The sequence below is a fragment of the Xiphias gladius genome, chromosome 2 (genome assembly GCF_016859285.1).
Source record: "Xiphias gladius isolate SHS-SW01 ecotype Sanya breed wild chromosome 2, ASM1685928v1, whole genome shotgun sequence".
Taxonomy (NCBI): Eukaryota; Metazoa; Chordata; class Actinopteri; order Istiophoriformes; family Xiphiidae; genus Xiphias; species Xiphias gladius.
The window spans coordinates 1178107-1195647 of record NC_053401.1 but is presented as its reverse complement, the minus strand read 5'-3'; the positions used below and the strand labels follow the sequence as shown (position 1 = coordinate 1195647).

The 17541-nt window shown below is 39.8% G+C and overlaps 1 protein-coding gene across 3 annotated transcripts in view; it reads right to left on the bottom strand.

The window, feature by feature from the left end:
• The window catches only part of phf21b (PHD finger protein 21B), a 101758-nt gene that overhangs the window by 28452 nt on the left and 55765 nt on the right, over window positions 1-17541 (bottom strand). The window lies entirely within an intron of this gene.

The window sequence follows — 17541 nt, the reverse complement described above, 5'->3', positions numbered from 1 at the left end:
TCTGCCTTTTTTTATGCTTTTCTATGGACTACAGTGGTTTTGTGGGTGTGGGGAGGGGGAGAGGAGAGGGATTTCTTTTTCTCTGGCAGACAGCAGTTTTGTGCATTCACCAAAAAAAAACAAAAAAAACAACATGGCTTACAGTTTGAAAGCATTTTCCGACCTGAGTGTCCTTGTTCACTGCACTAATTACCCTGCAAATACATCAGCGAAGAGGCAGGTGCTTTGATAAACAACATCGAATGCCAAGAAAAAGTAGAGTATATAAAGATATGTATATACATATCTATATCAATATATCTATCTATATATAGATATAGATATATATAGATATCTATATAGATACATAGATAGATATATATACACACAGCATATAATGTTGGAAGAAAATAACTCCATAGTTGATAACATTCCCGTCTGCAGCTTCATTTTTTTTCATGATTTCACAAAAAAACAAAAAACAAAAAAAAACTTTCCACATCCAGAGACTGAATATTCAATCCAAATGAGCTTATTGCAAGTGGAATCTTTTATTTTATTTTTCCTGCGTGGAAAAGCGTCCTCCCCTCCCGAAAAAAAAAAAAAAAACCTCACCATTAGCGCACTCTATTATCCAGCCAGAGTGCCGGGAGGGGGCGAGGGGGAAGGAGTGAAGAAAACAGGGAGAAGCAGGGGGTTTACAGATTCGTTTTGGGTCCCGCTGCTGCCTCACATGCTGCATTACTAATCAGCTAGTCCTCCTTAAAACACAAGGTTGCGATTTAAGGTGGAACAGAAGTGTTCTCTTAAAGGGTTGGAGGGGTGCAGGGGTTTGCAGTGGAGGTGGAGTTTCTTCAGGAGCTACACTTTTCTGCTTTTGTGTCCAAATCTGCTCTGATCGGCCTGTTGAAGAATGTTTCCGCCACCGTGTTATCGCTTCCTCCATCTCTTCTACTTCCTTTCTTTGGCTCAGAGTAAAGACATCACAAAAATAGAAATGGTAACTTCCTGTTACAAAAACAAGTGCACAAAACATTTAACTATGAGGGCGGCAGAAATTATCAGTCGACATCAGCTTAAACACAGAAATTTTTATCAGCATATAAAGCAATTTGAACCTTGTTTTACTGAACTTTAATATATTCTTTGTTGTTTTATTCTGTGTTTCTAGGGCTGCAACCAGCAATTAGTCGCATTGTCGATAGAAATCCAGCATCAGTCAAGTCCTAATAAGTATATAATCCGTAGTTTCATTTTATTGTAGTAATTGCTGTGATATGAATGTATACACGAGATAATTTTGGCTCATCTTTAATATGAAATTGTCTTATCTGAACCTCATAAAAAGGATAGATAACTTACATTGACCTAAACAAGACAAATACATTTCCTGGTATTTTTTATATGCACATAAATCAGATAGCGGTTACATAAGAGGCAAAAACTTATCTTCGATTTTGATTTCACTCCATGAACCTGCTATAATTACTGCCAGAGCTTCACTTACAAAAGGAGGAAAGTGTGTTATAACAACGGTTTCACAGTCAAGGCCTCCAAAGCGTACAGTGTCAAACCCTGAGTCTCCAGAAAGCCCCCTGCACTTACTTACATGTTGTTATTTATTAATTCCACCTCAACAATAAGCGTGGTGGGGCCCCATTGTTTCAGGGGATCAATGTAATCCACAGGCAGCCCGAGCAGCCGCCTGCATCAGGACCTAGGGGCCATCGCACACCATTCACCATTTGTTCGAGCCGGGGCCCCTCTGATTGTCTCAAAGGTCACTCATTTAAAACCTCCGCAGGCTGGAGAGCAGAGCCTCATCCCTCCTGGAGAGAGGCGAGGAGGAAGTGAAGGACGTGGTATCAGCAGGTATCAGAGCGCCACATTTAAGATGCTCTAAGACCTTTTTAAAAACCACCTGGAATTAGATTAAAGGAGGAATTAATTCCAGAGAAATAAAGTATGCAACACAACCTCAACAGTCGTGAAAGCTTTAGCACTTGATCTGGTGCGAAGCAGCTCTTTCCTTAAAAAGATTTGGCGACGCTTTATTTTACGCGTCCCATATTTTCCGGCTAATTTCCTGGAAACTTTGCTCGTAAGTTCCTAAAAGCGATCTTGTGTTTAGCTGTTAGTTACCAGGATAGTCCCAAAAAAGGCCGACATAGTTTGGTCATAATTATAAGGGAGGTGGAGAAAGTCTCAGTTGCCACAGTTATTAAGTACCTGCTCATTATATCGGAGTAGATTCTTCATGACTTTGAGCTGCCGCACATTATAGATCCGCTCGGTGATCGCTAAATGCTCTTTGACGTTTATGCTGCGTGTTGGTTGAATTGCCCTGATTTACCCGTGGTTTTCAGCTGTGGCTGAAATTTCCTCAGTTGTGTGTTTCCAACTGATTGCATACCAAAGGCCGCAACACTTGATACAATAAACAAGCAAAACAAGGATAAAAAGATTCAACCTACGTTCACAAAAAGGCCAAAGAAACTGATCACACCACCTAATAAAATAACTACAGTAGGATTCGCAGAGCAGAAACAAACGTCCCAGCTCCAAGACACAAGGTCTTCAAAAATTAACGGGTTTAAATGAGTCAACAAAATTCAGCCTGACTGAACACCGGTCATAAAAAACCCAAGTCTGCTCGCTCTGCTGATAATGGAAAAAAAATCCCCTTTATATCAGCGTCAGAGGTCTGATTTACATGATGTTTGTTGCTGGGCGTTTAGCTACTTGTTAATTACGTGAATGTAATGTTTTATTCAGGTATTTTTATGGGCTTTCTGCATGATTTAAGAAGTTTTTAAAGGGTAAAAAAAATTGAACCAAATAATTAGATATCTTAAAAAGGGCCTTAATTTTTCAATTGAGGTGATTATTCAGTGATGGCTTTAATGCTAGTTTTACCCCCTAAAAACCTGCGCACAAAACCAACTAAAAGCGGTGCAATTGTTAGTTGCTTTATTTTCTCTTTTAATTGATTATTGCAATTGCACAATAAAATGTCAGAAAAGAGTGGAATAATGAACGCCACTATTTTCCAGACACATGCCCCTTTTTTGTCTGACCAACAGTCAAAAACCCAAAGATGTTTTATTTTTATTTTTTTATCATAGAGGACTAACAAACTGCATATATTAACATTTCAGAAGCTGAAAACAGTGAATTTTTGCTTAAAAGTATAATGCTTTCAAATACTTGAAACAATTAACGGATTGAAACCAAAATTATAACTAACTTTCTCAAATGACTAATGATTTTAGCTTTAATATTCCATACATATTTTTTCTGTTGTTGTACTTTACCGTCGTTAGTTTGATTAGGGAATAGATTTGTGACATGAAAAATGGGCTAAGAATTGTTTTTATTATGCAGCAGAGGGAATATTTTTTATCCAAATGGAAAGAGGGGTCTTTGGGGATCCTGGGGAAACCTTTAAACCAGGATTAATTGTTGTTAAATGACCTTCTGGGTTCTTCAAAACCTGTGAGGGATTTATCGTTGAGGAAAACATGTGCCCGGCTCTGTGACTTGAATATAATGATAGCCCTGCATCTGTCACTGTAATGGACACACTGAAATGAAACTGATATCCATCTGAAACATCCAACTAACAGGGGGATTTACCAAAATGTCAGAGAATCGTAATGCATACTGAACCTGCCTCTGGCAATTTCAAACTCTGGTTAAAATCCTTGAAAAAGAGGTCAGAGAGTCAGCTGACAGACCGGTCAACAAACCGCCCTCCTACAACAAACATCACCTTGATCTTCAGCTTCTCAGACAGAGCATCCGTGTCACCACAGGTCTTTGTGAGACTGAATTGCACTGACAAAAAAACTGAATATAAGCATTTATGCTTTTCTGCATTTTTTTTTTTAAAAAGACATTCGGCAGCCAAACTGCGTCGTCCTCGTCACCCTCAGGTGACTCTATCTAAAGGAGGTTGATTGCACATTTGGCAGCATTACAGCCCCCCAGGTATGTCGACTCGCTAATGTACGCAGGGTACAAAGGTAAACACCGAGACAAAAAGAGTGTCTGATTCCTCAGCACGTTCGTTTTGTCTAACACCGAGCGGTGTAATCCGTTGAAAGGTACTGCTTCTTGGCTGTCAAATAAAAGACTTAACCCCGGAGAGGTGATTTTATACATTGTTTGGCATCAAAGCACCTTGAGTGTGCTGTAAAACTTGCGTAACAGATGGTTCAATACAACTGTACATATCCAGTGGTATAATGAAATATAGTATAAAGAACTGCAACATTCCAATACTGGCACAACTATTGTCTATTATACTGCAGCATCTATCTTTAGAGTGTTTTTCCTCCTATTCAACAAATCTACAACTTCTTTCTATCCATCACTGACCAAATGTCTGATTGATGAACCTGTGGAGTTCCTCAAGGATCTGTTCTGGGACCTGTTTTTTTCTGTGTATTCCAACAGCTTGAACTAATCATCCACTGCTTTATCTCTTTGCCTCTTGACTACTGTAATGAACTGTGTTCCTGTTTAACCCACGATGCCATAGTTCATCTAAAATTAGTCTGAAACTAACAGACTCCACGTCGCTCTCATACCACCCTAGTGCGGTCTTCGTTACACTGGCTTCCTGTTAAATTTAGGATTGATTTTAAAATCCTAATAACTCTTAAGGTACCACGCAGTTTGGAAACCACCATCCATCAGTAAGCTGCTGATCCCTTACAGGCTCCTGGTGGTGCCCCGCTCAAAGCTCAAGACTCGTGGAGACCAAACTTTTGCTGTCCTGGCACCTAGATTATGGATTCGCCTCCCTCGGGGGATTAAATCAACAAACTCTGTTGAGTGTTTTAAATCTCTTCTCAAAAGTTATTTATTCTCTATGCCATTTTACTGATGTTTCCTTGCTTTGATTTTTTTCCCTGTTTCTTGGGAAAATAAAATTTTTGTGCTTGAAGAACTCTTTAACCCTGGTTTTTTATTTTTATATCTGTATTTATCTTGTTAGATGGCACACTGACCCCTGAGCAGACAGTTCTGTGCTGCAGTGTCGCGGGCCACGTTTCTCCATATATCTGGAGTTAGACTAGACGCAGGCTGCAGAGGCTTTCATCAGCGTCCACTCAGCGATCTCCGTTCATCCACACAGAGCTGCTCTTATAAACAACCAAACACCGGGGGGGGTCAGTCTGTCAGAGATAGCAGATCCTCCTTGCTCCTCTCCACACAGATCACTTCTGCTGTTTGCTGGCTGAGGGAGTCCGTTAATTGAAACTTTGGGTGCGCTCCCATTAAAAAGTGCTCAAGATAGACAAGTCAGCTGGAACCAGAGAGCCAGTCATCTCTGCTGAAGGACCAGGAGCTGGCAGAGCTCAGTAACAGCTGCACTGTGCTGAGTGTCAGCTGATAGGAAAGGGAAAATGGGTCGATGTGACATGGCTGATTTCCAGAGGTGGGAGGTAAAAGAGTACAGACACACTGGATGATTCTCAGTTCCTTAAAATGTCTCCTTGTTTCCTTCACTTGTGTCTTACACTCGTGTCTAAGACGAGGGACTAAGACAAAATGCCAGGAAAAGATGTGAGGACAGAGGAATAGAGGAGACACGTTTTGAGATAAATGGGACGTCCTTTCCTCCGACCCGTCGTCTGAAGTGACGTCAGTTTCTGATGAGGACTGGATCACAGCTGGATGACAGCTGATCCAGCTGTGATCCAGCAGTGTGTGCCATGGAGTTTGTATTTGCACAGTTGATGTGATGTGCTGCCCAGATAATAAAAATAATAACAACTCCTGCCAGTGCAGCGCTGTAGTGACGTCCTCCAACAGGACCAAAGTCAATGAGAAATATCTGCTTTAATTAAAAAGCTGTCATTTGTATTTATTATTGAACAGATTCATCAAACCACAGTTTGTAAAGTTACTGCTCAGACACTGAAAACACATAAAAAAAGGCTTTATTTGCTTTTTAATTATTTGTCTGCATTTACTGATATTCTGTTTGCAAATCCATTATGTAATTATCCGGGTTTTGATGAGAATGTCCACTAATTCGTAGATATTATTTAGCAGCATATATGTTTGAGGGGAAATGGAAATGATCTAAATATCTCAAGTCAAAACTGATATAGATAGAAACTGATATTTATTTTAAAAGTTTTTACTGCTGAACAGACTCCTCCTCTGCCTGACTATGAGATGTTTCCAGTGATGAAGGTTGTTTTACGCTAAATCAAACCTAAACCTGGTGGTGATATTCAGTGAAGGATGGTCTCACTCATGTCTCCTCCAAACAGTCATGAGGGGATTGAGACGTCCTTCACGGACCGGAACCATTTACAGGTCACAAGAGGAGCGAGGACACGTGAAATAAGGCAACGAGGAGCAGCCGCTGGTACTCTGAAAAAATCTTACTGAATATTTTTACTCCTCCTCCATCCACCGTGCAATAAGAAATGACCAGAAATAAAATTTTCACTGACACTTCTGCTCCTTTTAACACTTCATTTGACAACTTCAAAAGTCATCTCCCCCTCAGGCTTCTTTAGGCACTTCAACTTCAGCCACAACTTCAAAGAAACTGGGGCGTTCGGGGAACTGTAACACAGTTTACAGGTCCAGCTCTAATCAGCACTTTTTTCTTTTTTAACTGTACCGATATTCTGCTTTATAACCTCTGAATCAGCGGGAGTGAGCTGAACAGATATCAGAGTATCTGTGAACACGCTGTCTTTCCGCCCTCGACTGGCAGAATTTAATTGAGAACGCTGCCGTCGCTCGACGGCCACGGTTAAGGTCAACCGTCGGCCCTGCGCTGTTTACTGCAGATCCAGCGAGCGGACAGGATTATCCACACTCATTATGTACTCTGTTTTGATAGTGTGCCTTTGAGATAACGGGGCAGCTGAAAAACGCATTAGTAGCTATTCAGATTTCCATCAGCGCAGCTGCCAGACGTTTTCTTTGTTTACACTCCATTTGCCAGCGAGGCCCTTCAGTCCCGAAAGGTACTGAGGAGACGGACGGCTGCAGTTTGTCCTTTTTCCCTCCAGTGAAGAAGAAAAAAACTCAAATCCTTCACTTCAGTAATAAGACAATAGAAAATTACTCCATTAAAAGGTCCTTCACTCACAAATTTACATCAGTGAAAGTGAACAATAATTAGCTGTGGAGTGTGCTCAAGTTTTCAAAGTGAAAGTACAACAAAACTCTCCTCTCTCAAGATGCCAAATCCCACCAAAAGGTCCATTTGGTATCAGCTCTGGAGCTTTTAATCGTATCCCTGGTTCTCCGTGGTCAGATGGAGTTTGCTCTGTTCTGGTAAAATTGTAGATGTTAAAATTTCCATTTCTCTGAGCACTTCAAGGGCTTCTTGTCCAGAGAAATTTGAACATTTACGATTCAGTGACAAATGGCATCTGCCGAGGAGGACTGTGCAGAGCAGTTACTAAAAAGGAGCTGATACTTTTGGTGAGATGGCTTTCTGCAACAACTGCTTCCAAGGTCAAGAAGGAACTTCGGATCTCAACTCATCTCTCTGTTTTTAAGAATTTTTCAAGATTCAAAGCTTTCAGTTGAAGAAAGAACGAAGGAAGGAGGGAAAGAGGAGGGAAAGAGGGAAGGAAGAAGAAAAGAGGAGTTGTACAGGTTAAGACTATTCTCTGAAATTGATTCAAATCTAGACATCTTTGTGTCCTAAAGCTGAACAAAACCACGGCAACGAAAAAGATAAAAACTTCCCCACACTTCTGTCTGTTGCACCAAATTTATTATCTGAGCTTTGTTGTCTAAGGTTAGACCATAGATTTGGTGCAGTGGAGATAAATGTACAGCTGTTTTTATGTTTTTTTTCACGTCAGTAAACTGAAATAATCCTAAAATACAAGATTTTGACTAGACAACAGTCAAATTTATCTCATATTGAATGTAAAATCTGAGTCTGCCACATAAACTGGAAGCAGAAAGTCTCCAAAATGAAAGAAAACTAAAGCACCAGAACCACTTAACTGTACTTGAGTTCAGTATTCGAGTAAATGGACTGTTCTCGACTCGCAAACCGGCCTCCGTTGTTGTTGATTTCCCACAGAGGCGAACCCCCTTCTCTGGCAGTGGGACAGCTTATCAGCAGGGGCACAAAGGACAGAGTCTGGCCCCTGGCCCACAGTTTGGCAAAGGGGGCATCGGGGAGACCGAGGCCCCCGCTGCTCCACATGTGGAGGTGGAGTTTCAGCCAGCAAACAGAGCATGGAAACACAGGGTTTGTTCGAACAACGATGGGGCCGGTGGCTGAGACCCAGCAGGGTCATCAGTCCAGAGGTGATTCTGGCTTCTGGGGAGGGACGCCGACCAAGTGTCGCATGTGTAAAGGCGACAAAACCTGCACTCCTCATCGGGGGTCTAATTGTGAAGCGGTGCAGGTTCTTCCAGGAGTGGTTCTTCTTATTGTGAGCCTGCAGCGGGACGCTCAGATCGAGTTGACTGTGAGTCTCCAGGGACAGAGATGAGTACAGGAAGTCCGATTCATGCCCTGAACGCTCCTGAGCTCAGATTAGGTTTGAACTGATGAATGTTTTAGTAATAGATATCAGCCTTTAGTAAAAAAAAAAAAAAAAAATTGTCTATCAGCAGGCAAGAACAAAATCCTTCACTAAAAGCTACTGCTCACAAGACAAAGCTCTGTGGGTCTGGACAAGACAAATTTAAATTTAAAGCAACCACAGCAAAAATTTGGCAATTTATAGTAAAAAATGAAGTCTGACTTATAGTTTATAGATTTCTGTGCAATATTACCCCAAAAAATCTCCATATTTTATCCCAGACCACTGCTGATGTTTTAAACACTTTCAAACTTCAGTTTTGCACCAGTTCAGGCTCTTTCAATAATTTTAAGATGTAATTGCATCACTGTAATTTATGACTGAGATGACATTGAGTTCTCATCAGTCAACAAAGTCTTGTTTTTAATCAAAACCGGTATGTGTGTTTCACTGCTTTATAATCTTCAGTTTATCATTCTGGCACAGAGCAAAATAAGAGTCTGACAGGATTAGCTGAGGTATTTCAGTCTGGACAAAAGTGTTCATCAGACAGAAAGACAGTGCCATCTGTAGAGACAAACTGATATTGTGGCTTAAACCTGCCGCTATGTAAAACACAAATTTGTAATATTTTACGAACACAGGCAGACAGCAAACTGCTGTTTTTGCTGGTTTCTATCATTATTTTAGATCTTCCCAGCATCATTAGCAATCAGAAAAAGAAATCCAATAAGTGGTTCCAGCCAGTTAACCTGAGTAATTAAGAATTATTTTACGTGTGTTACAAAAAATGAAGAAACAGACTGCAGTTTTGTTGCCACCTGTTGCCAAGTGCCTGGTCGGAGGCAGTTTCCTTTTATGACAGACTGAAAGGGAATCAATGACTGCGGATGCCACCGATGCTCCGCCAGCGATCCAGTCTACATACTAAACAGCGTGGATTGTCCGTATTACTGCTCCTTTGCTCCTGTCTAGCGGCAGATAACAATCACATTAAAATGCTCATTACGCAGCCAAACAACAAGCACAAGAAGGCGCCCGACCAAACTGTGATCTCTCACCCTTATATTCAGGCAGCAGAACTCCTAATTTCCTCCCCCAGAAGAAAAAAAGAAAAAAACAACAGTTTGATCATGTGGTCAGTCTCCGCCCGTCACACTGACAGCGGACAATAAATCCATTTAAATGCAAATCAAACACACCCCGGGCTTCATTTTCTTCATGTTCACTGGAATGTGACACACAACATCAGCTACTATATTGAACCGACAGCAGGAAGTGCGCACAACCGGGGCTGAAACGATCAATCAATGTATTGATTAGTGGATCAATGACAACTAAGTAATTAAGCATTTTAGAGAGAACTACAAACAGTTGATGGTTACAGATTCTCAAATGTAAAGATTATGTTTAATATCACTGTAACTTAACTGTAATAAGACACTATTTAAAACCAATCTAGCTTTCATTACATATTTAATCCTAATCGCTTCTGCTTTGCTATTTTTTCCTATCGCTGTTAAGATACTATCAATGAAACTCAACGGTCTCTTTTCCTGGTAGGCCTTTAATTAGAAATGTGTAGGAAGTGTTTAGTTTGAGAAAACCGTAAAGTGGAAGCGACTTAAAATTATTAGTGAACTCAAAACTGTATTTCTGCTAGAGAGATAAACAGCGAGTGCTTCGTTTAAGCAAAAATATTGTTTGTACTCACAAATTTTTTTTTTTTACAGCAGAAGTCCTCCAGCAGTTCAATGAACAGAATCCCTCCCTTTAATGGTAGACTTTTAAATTCGAAAAAAAAACTGAAGGAAGCGTCAATTTCCATTCATGGTAATTTAACTGATTTTTTCAAAAACAAAAAGTAGAAGAAATTGTAAATAATATATGAATAAAAACAGTACAGATGTTACAGAAGAGAAACTGAGAACAGTCTCAACTCTAAGTTGCTCTTTTTGGCAAAATGTTGTTTTTATTCCCAGTTTTTTCAATTGCTGTGAAGCAACCGTCACTGAATCTCAACAGGTGAGGCACAGATTTTTGACATTTGACACGAAGTCTTCGGAGACAAATGGGCATAAGATCATCGTCCCCTGGTTTCATTTCCAAAACACACAGTATGCAGGGTGTGTTTAGTTAGAGGAAACGGTAAAGTAGATGCGATTGAAAAAATATATTGGTGACAGTATTTCTGTTAGACAAGAGAAACTAGGAGTGGTCTTTTTTCGGCAAAAATACAGTTTCTACTCACAAATAATTTCCAGTCACTTCTGCTTTGCCCTTATCTTGATTGTTTTTAAAATACTGTCAATTAAACTCTACACTATCTGCACAGAATTTCACATTTTAACGTTTATAAAAGCCCAGAGGAAATTATCCCACCACTACCTGGTGGACTTTTGATATGAAAAAACTTGTTGACCAAGTTCAATTAAGTAGCTTGACTGTGATAAAAAACAAAAAACAAACCACAATGTAGAAGCAATTGGACATAATTTGCGGATAAAACAATATTTCTCAATATTGTTGTACTGTACGTTATTACTGAATTTTTTACAATGTGAACCAATGTTCACATTGTAAAAAATGTACGCCACCGGAAGACATCACTTTAGCCTCTTGCAATGGAAATGTATAGATTTGCTAATTAATAAACGAATTAAATAAAATCAAAGATGATCAGCCACAGTCTTATCTGTAAGAAAACAAACCAAAAGTGCAAGTAAGGTTTTGCTGATTTGGAAAATGTCTGAATTATTTTCTAAAAACAAAAAATTATACTTTCTATCATATCCTTATGATAACAGAGTCAAAAGTAGTTTAATTGCACAAAAAGATAAAAAGGAGGAGCTGTGAAACTTTAATTACAAAAACAGAAGTATTGGCAATACCTCTTTAATAGATCAATAGCGCTGATGTTAATCACTTTGCTTTTCTCTTAGCCTGCTGCCTTTGGGTTCTTTGATTCCTTTCTTTTTTGGAGGAGAGAACAACACAGGAAATAACAGCACCAATGCCAAAACAGAAACAGAACTGCTTCCGAGCCGAGCCTGCTGCGGGTTTCCAGCTATCATCATCATCATCGTCACTGAGATTTCAATTGCCAATCTATGTTAAACGGGTTTTCAGGAGTGACAGAGCCAGTGCGCCACACAGATGAACTGAAGTTAATACAGGATCTGGGATAGAAGGGTTGAAACGCCACTTTTTCCTACATTTTCACTCTAATTCAGTTCAAGCCGCAGAGTGATGGAGATTTGTTGAAAAACTGAAATGTAATAGAGGCTGTTGTGACACGCTTGACACTGCCTGTTGTTCTCACCACAGCTCCTCTCAATAAAAAAATAAATGATCAAATCTCACACTCCCTATTGGCAGGGGGACCCCTCCCCTGCTTTTATAACAAGTTAAATAGTATGTCAGCTCGGCTCCTGTCTGTCTCTGTGATTTGTTCCTGAAGCGATGTTTGTTCAGAGGCTAAAAGCACCAGCCGGAGAGGGATTTCAGTCTTTATACCATTTCTGCAGCATCACAAGCTCGCAGAGAAATGTTGCTATAGAGACTTGTCACTCGATCACAGTTGCAGCTCACAGCCCACACAGCAGGAGTGTTCGTATGTAAATGAAAACAACAACAAGAGGAAAATAAAACAAGTGAAGAAGCAGCTTGATTTGAGTCGTCCGGAATCCTCCCGGGGTTTGTTAAAGGCTTGCAGAGCTTGGCCCGCGTTTTAACAGAAGCTAAGTTTATGTTGCGGCGTCGTCACAGTGCACGAGCACACTTGTTTCATTATCGAGGCTTCCTGTCACTTCCCATCAGCCTCAGGGACAGGTGGGGATTCACCTCGCCATCGACAGCGAGGATGAGGCCCAGCGGGCGAGGGGCAGCAGCAGCAGGTGACACTGCTGACGCTTTTGTTCTGAAGGGAAATTTAAGTTTGCTGTCTGACAGATGCAGAGGCACAACGTTGTTTTTTGTTCGTCCTAGATCAATAGAAGAAGCACAATGATAATGTATTATGCAATGGTATGAAACAATTACGCAATTAGTAAGTCAAAATGTTTAATCATTTAATTCGATTTTAAGTCAAAACCCTGACTTTTTATATCTAAATGTTAACTTAATTTTTAGAGTCAAAATGACTTAGTATCTTACAATTTTGACTTAATTTTACCTTTGTCATTCCTAAATTTCCACTTTTTTTTTTTTTTTCTTCACCTTTCGGGCAGAAACGGGCCTCCGCACAGATGAGAAGTTTATTATTGCTGTGATGTTCTGCAGTGAACTTTCAAGTGGATTTCAGAGCTTCTACCACTACAAAAGTAATTAAAGAATTCAATTTTAAAAAGTATTTCACACAATCTAATTGAGCACACCGCCACGCAGCTGGTACATTACTCATAACTGTTTCGTTTAGTTCGTTTAGAACTTCACCTGTGAAAGCCGAGCGTCTTTAATCTCTCCCTCGGCGTTTACCCAAGGCCAAACCAAATCACTGGCTGAAGCAGAAATGATCTGAACATCATGGAGACGAATGTGGTTCAAGGCCGTCGCTGTAATAAGGACATTTATTTGCAGAGCCAGCGGGCTCACACCCTCAGCGAGAGCCGAGAATATTGACCAGCGGCTGCAACAATCACAAACCGCCGAAAGGTCAAACTCTATATTAAGTGAGCCGAGGAGAAATTATGGCGCCGCTGCTGCGTTCACTGATCATCTCGACTCTCCTCTCCTAATCGCAGATAATGGGAGAGAGAAAAATGACAGAAAGAGCAGCAGCAGATGTTATTGGTGCTGATTAAATGGCTGGTTAGTGTGTGTCTGAGCAGGTTAGGCTGCAGATCAACCTGCTCAGACAGCATCATTCAGACTAAGCAGTTAAAATACACTCCTTTTATTGGTCAAACTGAATTAGGCCACAGATTAGATGCTAGTGATGGTGTCCATACTAGAAATGATCTTCCTTAACATGTGGTAGGCCTCTGTTGGGCCGACTATGTCCTCAAAACCAGAACCAGCACAACAGCTAGTGTCTTCAGCAGGTGGACCCACAAAAAATACCATTATACTCTGGATCTGTTCACTGGACCAAACAGTTTTCATGTAGACTACATGAGATGTTAACAAAGACAACTGAAGAATCGAGTGTTCCTTTAGCGGTTCGGCTAAGTAAAGTAAGATGTTCAATTTTATGCTAACCCCTCCTGGTGGAGGATTAAGTCACCATGAAAGATATCCCCCCTTTTCCAGTAAACCTGGGGACTAACCTGAAGACCAGCTGAAACCTATAAAGTCTGGAAAATCTATCCACTGGGGCTCTGGACGTAGACGACCCCACAGATCCACCAAGAACGCCGAATGTCACGTGGTCTTGTACCAAAACACACATGGACAGAACCAGCAGCTTGTTCTGTTTATATGCAGAGACAGTTGCATTGAAAAGGCTAAAAAAAAGGAGGAAAAAAGCTCAGAGTTTGGTGAGATGATGGACGACTGACAGGGACCGGATCTGAAGACTGAAGATTAGAGTCTTTACATTTCACACACTATATGATTTAATCCCCTGACTGTCAGCGCCAACTGGTCCAGACGGAAACAGACCCGATTCATCTTGGTCCCATCAGTCGTCACACCGAAATCATATAATTAATCGGCTCAATAGTTGTAATGTAGGTCCCCACCTTAAGTCGAAGTGTTCTTACTAATAAACGCAATGTACTAAATCACTCTGTCCAGATGCTATCACCGACTAATCTTTGTGGTCTCTACAGAACATTTGATAGATTACTTCATCAAGTTACTAATATCACGGCTTAATTAACTTATTTTGATCCCTCAGTTTAGTAGTCTATGCCTTTAAATGTCTCATTCTTCTAATAATTTGCGCCATCAAATTATAATTCATTCCTTCAAATTAATAGCATAGACTTTCATAGGGTTTTTCGTCCCCATTACACCCTCACCACGGAACCCAGTTTGATTTGGATCTTGGACTGAGATACAAGGATTCACTTGTCTATATTCAATATGGAGTTGTACCTTTGTCATGCCTTGGAAATGTTTTGCAGATAAATTGTTTCAGTGTTTAAAAATGTTGATACAGCAGGTGTAATACAGTTCATAAAACTTGGATATCATCACTCATCTCGCCGACACAAGAGAGAGAAGGAAACAGGTAAATGAAGTCATTTGAACTGATGATTTAGTCATATGATGGCATAAATTATTAATCTGAGTGACCGAATCGAGTCATTTCAGGATATGAATCACTAAATTGTGGGAATAGACAGTTATTTAAGGGAATGATTTGAAATTTGAATGGACAAATGACTAATTTAATGGAGTGATTTATCACGTGCAGGCCTCTGTTGTTGTGAGACAACTGCACAAAGAATAAAAGTCATTTTATTGAAGGTCATAAATGCTACAACAGTCGTTCCTGAACATCAATAAAATCTTTATATTATATTGTTGCAGCCATCATGACAACTGAAAGATTAATCGTGGAATTGAACATAAAATGAAACGTCCAATCAGAGAGTCTGAGGAGACAGTTTGGTTCCCTTGTTGCTGATCAGATCAAACAAGTCATAGTAGACTATCATGAATCAGTATTACCAAAAAACATTGGACCTTGATTTAGAAATTTATCCATTTGGTATTTATTTTTTTATTTTTGGTGGAATATGTCATGGATCCAAGGCCAAACTAAATTCAAAAAGTAATTTTTTCTTCCCCTTTCTCCCCGACTACCAGCTCACATTGTCCCCTCTCTGTCTTAAATAGCCTCACATATGGCCGCGGAAACAGACACTTTATTAATTCAGCCTCGACTTGGCAGTACGGCAGGGAGCTGAGAGCACTAGACCAGGACCCGAGGGGGTCTGAGGGAGTCCAACTGGCCTGTGGGAAGCCAGGGTCGGTGCCCTGCACTTGTTGCAGAGACAACAACCATTTAACATTTTGGATTAGCCGGGATTAAAGACATCTGTTGAGCAAAAAGAGATGCTGCTGTTGGTTTTATCTTTCCTGCTGCGACAGCAGAGAAAGAACCAAGACGTACGAATTAAAAGTCCAAGTCTGGAGGGAAATATTACAGCTGAAGGAGACTGAGCTACTCGTGCAACTTTGAAAATTTCCAGTTTTGTGAGGATTTACACTTCTACTTCACCATTTTTCATAAAGGATTTATGGTGCATTTACCTACATCAGATTCATTTGAGTACTGTGCTTGACTACCGAGCATGCAGGGTAAGATTTTTCTTGCAAAACACATAAAGACATTAAAAAATATAATGCACTGCTCTAGTAAACTTCCAAAAAGTACATGATACACAATCTGAATCACACAACCACCAAACATTAAAATCCTGCTTATATCCGACTTAATTCATTATTTAAGACTCACAATAAGTACTTAAGGTACCTAAGTACATTTAACTGCTAGTACTTGTTCTTGAATATTGAGACATTCATTTAATTTTTTAGGATCCTTGTTATTGAATCTCTGGCACTTCTCTCTGGGGTCCAAGTGACACTCAGTATCTACATGATACAACCCTTAATCACATTACCACTACCAAGTAGTGTTGAAACAATTAAACCATTAATTGATTAGTTGATCGACAGATAATTAATTCACTGGAGTCATTTATAAAACTACAATACCAAAATTTGCCTGTTCCCACTCCTCAAGTGTAAGGATTTTCTGTTCTTCTCCGTGTTAAATAATTGCAAACTAAATATTTTGTGGTTATGATCTGTTGACCAGAAAATAAAAATAAAAAAAAAATACATTTAACTACTTCATCTTGGGGTCCAGGAAGCTGTGATGGAAATGTATTTTTCATTTTCCATCATTTTATTGATCAGAATGATCTTCTTAATGGAAAATGTTTAGTTTTGTTCCATTTTTTTTAATCACAATGTTTAATGATGTAATCTAATCCAACTGCCTCTATATCAATATTTTTTCAGTTTATTTCTTGTAACGAGGAAAAAGTTTATAAAACCCTTCTTTACATATCACTCTACGCTGACGATAGTTTATAATTTTCACAGATTATTAAAAAAATCCATCCCAATGCAATCTTAATATCTTTACTACACTATTCTGTTATTACAGGTTATAAAATTAATTAGTACCTCAAATGTGACTCAAAGATGTCCACAATTACAATTACAAACTGAATGCTGATTTTCAAATTCTTATGCAATTTAACCGTGGCATTTTTGACTTGATTTGATTTTTTTTTTTTCAGCTCCGCCCTCAGTGATCAATACTCACTGCTGTCATTTTGAACTATTGACCAGAAAAGTAAATCTAATCTCATCAATGCCTTCCACAAGACATTTAAACATTTATAGCCCAATACTGAATGTATTTCAACCTTTAACTGAGTCCAAAGCCTAAATTGCTTAGTTTACAATCAAAGAAGACACAGAAAAGGAGAAATTCTCACAATTTAGAACCTAAAACAAGAGAATGTTTGGCATTTTCGCCTGACGTTGCATGAACAATTAATATTATTTATCAAAACAGTTTCAAAGTCTGTACTGTAATTTAATTTTCTACTTCTATTTTTATATGCACATATGCGTATCACATGTACCATTTTGAATTAAGTAATATGCAAAACAATTGGTCAAAAAAAGAAAATGTTAAAAAAGCAACTTATTGCTCACCAGTCCAGCCAAGCATGTGCGTTGTTGTCTCACTAAGTTTTAATCTAATGGTGAAGGTTTGGTAAGTGTCTAAACTGTGACCACAGGCCTCTTCAGCTCCGATCAGCAAGGTTTCTGACACCAACATCAGTGATGGAGGGTAAAGGAAGAGGGGGACAGCTGGCTTTCCTGGAGAGGCAGAGAAGCACTGAGAGAGGGGAGGATGGGAGGAGGAACAGGGTTGAGGCTGGGGGTGTTTGTTGCCTGCACAGGGGGGAATTCTGAAGGGGGAGGGGGGTTAGCTGGAGACCAGCAGATGGACCTCTGTAAACAATAGAGGCAGACAGATGCAGCCACAAAGAACAGC